The following is a 4670-nucleotide window of genomic DNA, read 5'->3' as shown; positions in this document are numbered from 1 at the left end:
ATCATTTAGCATAGTTTAGATGCATACTCTTTGTTGCGTGCCTTCCCTAGCTGCGCCCGAACCGAACAAGAACAAGTCTTTTAGGACTCCAAGTGTCGTCCCTCCGTAGATAGTCCACAGCACGTCCGGATCCGCCTTAAGATTGACCAACTAGAATCGCCCTTAAGGTACTAGAAAATTCCGGCACTTTTGAGCAAGATGTGTGTTTTAATTTTCTCTCAAAAAACTCACTTTTGAATACTTTGAAACTTGTGTATAAATTATGACCCCTAGGCCTTTATTTATAGAGTTATGGAAAAGGAATCGTAATCCTAGTAGGATACGAATTAATCGAAATTAGAATCCTACATGAATTCTATTTAATTAATTTATCCAATTAGGAATAGAAACTTAATCATACACTGACTCTTGTAGATTCAGGAATCACGCATGAGCACAAACTCACACACACACGGCAGCCACAAGGGCTGCCCATGCGCGTGCGAGCAGCAGCCCGCGCAGCACGGCCCACGCAGCCGTGGCCCTTGGCGCGCGCTGGGCCTGCCTTGCGGTAGGCCTGGGCGCTGCCTTGGCTGGGCTTGTGGCGCGCATGCTTGCTGGGCGATGGCCCCGGCTTCGTGCTGGGCCTTCGTCCGGCAAGCCTCGTCCGATGCTAATTCGTACGATACGCTTCCGATTAAATTTCCATTTCCGGAATCTATTTCCGATACGAACAATATTTAATATTTCCGATTCCGGAATTAATTTCCGTTTCGAACAAATATTTAATATTTCCGTTTCCGGAATTATTTTCCGATTCCGGCAATATTTCCGATTCTGACAATATTTCCGTTTCCGGCAATATTTCCGATTCTGGTAATATTTCCATTTCCAATAATATTTTCCGATACGTACCATGTTTCCGTTTCCGGCAACATCTACGACTTGGATAATATTCATATTTCCGATACGATCCATATTTCCGTTTCCGGCAATATCATCGTTTCCGGAGTATTCATTTCTTGCCCGTGACGATCTTAGCTCCCACTGAAACCAAGATCCGTCGGTTCCGAATATTCATAGATGGAGTATTTAATGCCATTAAATACTTGATCCGTTTACGTACTATTTGTGTGACCCTACGGGTTCAGTCAAGAGTAAGCTGTGGATTAATATCATTAATTCCACTTGAACTGAAGCGGCCTCTAGCTAGGCATTCAGCTCACTTGATCTCACTGAATTATTAACTTGTTAATTAATACTGAACCGCATTTATTAGACTTAACATAGAATGCATACTTGGACCAAGGGCATTATTTCCTTCAGACTTAGGTTTATCTTTGATTAGGTGATACGACTTTAGCTTGTCAGTGGTCCCCCCCCGAACCGCTCGGATCCCACGAGTGAATCGAAAGTTGGATCATACCTTAATCGCCCCATCTATCCTCCTGGAGAGAAGTTTGGATTCAAACCCCAGTTCGAACAGGAGGAGTACGCCATGCTAGCTAATGTGCCTTTGTAACGCCCCGTCCTCTAATCCAAGTATTCAAGCATACTTAGCAGCGGAATTAACGTAATTCGGTCGGGACATTACTGCCATAACTCCCGCTTTGGAATTACAAGGAAACCATCATAACATAAGCTATTAAATCCTCTAAATTGACTTAAATATTCCTTTATATTCCCATAAATAAAGTACATAACTTACTAAAAGTCTTTACTTAAACTATTAAAACTTTAAGCATAAACTAGGTGATCTATATTAAAGTGAAATCCTCGCCACTACTCGTTTCCATCGTTCCCAGCAATACCTAAAACAGAAAACAAAACGGTGAGCGGAAGACTCAGTAACGAAGTATTCTAGCAACGTAAATTCATTTCAACTCATTTTATTTAATAACACATGGAGAATATAATAATGTAAGACATTTTATAAAACCATATATTTAATTCATTCATAACTTTTGGTGCACATGCTAGTCGTTGGCAAGTATGACATGGTGGAACGTCTTCCACGATGGACCGTTGTCCCTAAAACATGGGGCCTGCGCTCGAAAACACGAGAGCCTTGGCTCAATGGGCGGATGCCCCATGGGTACATGCATGACCGAGAATCGTAACCTGTGAACATATACTGCCAAACGGACCAGGTCTTTGACTTTCATTTATCATGTTTCGTTTAATTTTATTTTTAATTTCTCAGCCTTATTATTGAAGTTGAAGTAAGACAATTCCCTTAGATCATGTGATCAAAATAAAACATCATTTCTATCATGGTTTCTCATAAATATCATTTTACAAGAAATTCAATCAAATCATATTATCATAATTAATTCAATCAAATCATATTATAAGAAATAATTCAATCAAATCATATTATAAGAAATAATTCAATCAAATCATATTTCATTTCCCGCAATCAATAAAACATGTCAAAACATTCAGTTCATAAATCAATCATAACGTTGTAATTTCATAATCACATTGATAAGGGAATTGTTTGTTACTACTCAAGGAACTCACGTTCCTTGAGACCGGATCTCACATTGTTTTGTAGTCTTTGTCTATGCCCAGGACCGTAGGTACTAGTAATCTTACTCCATTCTATCCTGAGCCCGAAAGAACCTTTCGTAGACGAAGAACTTTCATTGCACAGTGTGGGAATTACTCTGATTCTGATCATAATATTGGCGATCTTTTTCCTTCAGATACAGATTCAGTTTCAGAGATAGAGATGGGTGACGAAACTCCACTACCGCAACCTACCCCAAGGCTTACAGACTATTCTAAGCCAAGTCTGTCTGTGCTACCAAAGGCAATCATGCCTTCTATTGCAGCTGAGACCTTTAAGATTGAGCCTGCTTTGATTAACATGATTGAGAGACGCCAGTACGGGGGGGAACCAGGTGAAGACCCAAACTTTCACATTCAGTCATTCATCCAATATTGTTCCACCATCAAGCAAAAGGGACTGACCCCGGAGCAGACCATGGAGATACTTTTCCCGTTCTCTCTGAGTGGGAAAGCTAAGTTGTGGATTAATGGGTTGAATCGGGCAGCTCTGAAAATTACTAATTGGGAGTCCTTGGCCCTTGCATTCTAAGTTAAATATTTTCCACCTGAGAAAACAGCTCCTCTGAGGGGTCAGATAATTTCTATCTCTCAACAAGCAGATGAGAGTTTGTTCGAGGTCTGGGAGAGGTTTAAGGATTTGCAGAGAGAGTGCCCGCACCATGATTTAGATGATTGGTTCTTGATTCAGCAGTTCTATAATGGTCTGGGTAACGAGTCTAGATGTCTGTTAGATTCAACTGCCAGTGGGAGATTCATGCAACTTGAGGTGCCTAGAGCTATGGAAGTGATTGAGGAGATAGCCATCCACAATGCCCAGTATGGGAATCCTAGAGGCCGATCTAATAAGGGTGGTAAGCATGACTTGAATTCTATTGAACAATTAACTGCCCAATTGACTGCTTTACATTATAAGTTTGATAATATGCAAGCGGCCAATGCTCAATCTGTCCAACCTGTTAGTATAGCTGCTATGAGTGCCCAACCTGCTACTATTTGTGAAAGTTGTGGAATTTCTGGTCATTATGCACAGGAATGTAGGAGCTCTATTGAACAATGTAATGCATTCCAGTCCTACAAACAAAACAACCCATTCTCCAACTCTTACAATGAGGGCTACAAAAATAACCCTCTACTTTCCTACAGCAGCAACAATATCCAAAATCCTCATCAAGTCCAACATCCACCACCACAACCATATCAACCCCCACACCAACAATCCTATCAACCCCGAAACAACTACAACCAACAGTCCAGTTGGCCACCTGGGTTCTCTAGACAACACACATCACCCCCACAACCACAACCTCAAGCCACACAGCCTGACCCTATGCTAGTAGAGATGAGAAATATGATGTTACAAATGCAAAAATCTCTAAGTGAAAAGGATGCAAAGATCGATGCTCTTACTGCTCATAACAAGATCATTGATACACAGTTGGCACAGATGGCTACAACCATTGCAGGGAGGCCCCAAGGCCAACTTCCTTCGCAGCCTGAAAGTAGGGAAACTGCAAATGCTATTACATTGAGGAGTGGTAAGGGTTATGATGGTCCTTCTATGCCGATTGAGGTTGATTCTGGGGTGTCTGCTCATGGTCTAGTCAGTGAGGAAGTCCCAGAAATAGTCATGGATGGTCAGGAAGCTAAAAAGGTAGTCAATGAGAATGAGGCTACAACCGAGGTTAAGTAGGGCACAGATATTCAAGTACCACCTATTGTACTCCCCTTCCCTAACCGACAACTCAAGAATAAGCTAGACAAGCAGTTTGGCAGATTCTTGGAAGTGGTCAAAAATTTGCAGGTAACGGTTCCTTTCACTGAATTAATTTTACAGGTTCCTGCTTATGCTAAATTTATGAAAGATATTTTGACCAGGAAACGTGCTTTTTGTGAGGTAGAGACTGTAGCTTTTACTGAGGAATGTAGTGCTTATTTGCAAAACAAGTCTCCGCCTAAACTTAAAGACCCCGGGAGTTTTTCCATCCCATGTAACATTGACACTGTTTTTATTGATAAAGCTTTATGTGATCTAGGTGCTAGTGTTTCTGTTATGCCTTTGTCTGTCTGTACTAAACTCAATATGGGTGAGCTTAAGGTTACAAATATCACTCTGCAAA

At 41.2% G+C, this 4670-nt stretch overlaps 1 pseudogene; it reads right to left on the bottom strand.

Annotated features, from left to right (window-relative positions):
- Positions 1-3119: 3119 nt before the first annotated feature.
- On the bottom strand, positions 3120-3219 carry LOC130462208 (uncharacterized; annotated as a pseudogene).
- Positions 3220-4670: the final 1451 nt, after the last annotated feature.

The sequence above is a fragment of the Spinacia oleracea genome, chromosome 5, assembly GCF_020520425.1.
Source record: "Spinacia oleracea cultivar Varoflay chromosome 5, BTI_SOV_V1, whole genome shotgun sequence".
NCBI classification, from domain to species: Eukaryota; Viridiplantae; Streptophyta; class Magnoliopsida; order Caryophyllales; family Amaranthaceae; genus Spinacia; species Spinacia oleracea.
The sequence above is the reverse complement of the archived record's forward strand: the minus strand, read 5'-3'. Positions and strand labels throughout refer to the sequence as shown.